Source organism: Triticum dicoccoides, chromosome 2A (genome assembly GCF_002162155.2).
Source record: "Triticum dicoccoides isolate Atlit2015 ecotype Zavitan chromosome 2A, WEW_v2.0, whole genome shotgun sequence".
Classification (NCBI taxonomy): domain Eukaryota; kingdom Viridiplantae; phylum Streptophyta; class Magnoliopsida; order Poales; family Poaceae; genus Triticum; species Triticum dicoccoides.
In genome coordinates this window covers 509,401,966-509,403,858 of record NC_041382.1, presented here as the reverse complement: position 1 = coordinate 509,403,858, position 1,893 = coordinate 509,401,966, and the positions used below count along the sequence as shown (strand labels likewise).

The window sequence follows — 1,893 nt, the reverse complement described above, 5'->3', positions numbered from 1 at the left end:
TCTGTGCTCATCATGTCGGACACGGCGCCACGGTCACTGTCCACCGCAGTCGCCATGGTCCGGTGCACACTACATTTCTTCTATCCCTTCCTCTGCTAGCTCTTAACCCTGTGTGCTAAGTGCAAGTGCTAGCTCTTAATCATATCCCATGCGAGCAACCAAACAACTTGTAGTTGTATGCGCCGAGACAATGCAGGCAACCAAACAACATGCCAAAGTTGATCCTCTAATGCAGGAAGTCCATATGCAGCCAACCAAACAACTTGCAGATGTCGCCTATGAGGCTGTTTTTTCAGAGTCAGACTGGATTGAGATGTGTATGCAACACATATACCATTCACTACGGCAACCAAACACGTCCTTGGTGACCCCAACGGGCATGGCCATGAGTGGGACAGCCGTCACGTTGGCAGTGGTAAATCTCTCGCTCACGTCCAACTCCGCGGCCGAAACGCCTTCGGGTAGCCGCCACTCGAACGCGTGCAACAGCGAGGCCAGGATGAATGGCACGACGCGCTCTGCCATCGGCGGGCCTGGGCACAGCCTTCGGCTGGACCCGAACGGGATGAACTCGAAGGCCTTACCCCGGAAGTCCACCTGATCTGCCACGTCCAGGAACCTCTCCGGCACGAATTCATCGGGCCTCTCCCACGCCTCGGGATCTCGCATTATCGCCCATGCGTTGAATATAACCGTCGAACCCTTTGGCACGACGTAGCCGCCGATCTCCACGCCTTCCTCCACGGCCCGGTGCGGCAGCAGTATCGACGCCACCGGGTGCAGCCACATAGCCTCCTTCACCACGGCTTGGAGGTACGACAGGCTCACCGAGTCGGTCTCGCCAATAGTTTCCTTGCCGCCAAGAGCACTGTCTATCTCCGCGCGGACCTTTGCCATGACGCTTGGGTTCCGGAGCAGCTCAGCCATTGCCCACTGTACGGTGATGGACATCGTGTCGCTCCCGGCCGTGAACACCTCGAACACTATGGTTGTCAGGCTATCGCGAGGCATCTTGCCCGTGGAGAAGAGCTCGAGGAGCGAGTCGAGGAAGTCACCGTGCTTCTCCGTGGAGGCGTTGGCAGCTGCCATACGACGGTCAACAATGCCATCCAATAGGAGGAAGATTTCTCAAAGCGTATCTCCGTCCAGTGAGCCATCCTTGCAAGTCGAGCGGCCGAAGGAAAGGGACAAGGTCGAGACGTTCGGCTTCGCGATCACCTCAACGAGCTTCCGGAACCCCTGCGCCGACTCGGTGCCCATGTCGACCATGTCGATGGAGCAGAACGCGTTCGACACGAGGTTGAGCACGCCGCCGTACAGTACTCCCTCCGGTCCTTTTTAGTTCGCATATAAGATTTGTCTGAAGTCAAACCTCGTAAACTTTGACCAAGTTTATAGAAAAAGCACCAAGATTTAGAATGTGAAATCAATAACATTAGATGCGCATGACTTTAGTTTTCATATTGTATAAATTTTGGATTGTATATGTTAATACCTTTTCATATAAATATGGTCAAACTTTACGAAGTTTGACTTCGGACAATCCTTATATGCAGAGTAAAAAGGACCGGAGGGAGTACCTGGCCGCCGTCGACCTCTGTCCCAGCGCGGGCGCGGAAGTAACTCACCATCGTGTCTTGCAGCCCGCCTACATCACCTTAGTATACATGCTCTTAGTATATTTTGTATTGACAATATTCCTCAAAAAGTTGTAAGTAGCTTCAGAATGATGTATGCAAGTTCTATCTTGTTGACTTAATTTGGATATCCAAACAAAGTTGCATATCCAGAGGACGTGGGAGTTTTGCACTCGAGCTCACATGCTCTCTTATGAAAGTAAAATAAAAATAATAGTAAAAGAAATTAAAAATCTGATTTTCTTTGTGATAAACA

General features: G+C 51.5%; 1 pseudogene; it reads right to left on the bottom strand.

The window, feature by feature from the left end:
• Positions 1–226: 226 nt before the first annotated feature.
• On the bottom strand, positions 227–1,631 carry LOC119357908 (annotated as a pseudogene).
• Between the last annotated feature and the right edge of the window lie 262 nt (positions 1,632–1,893).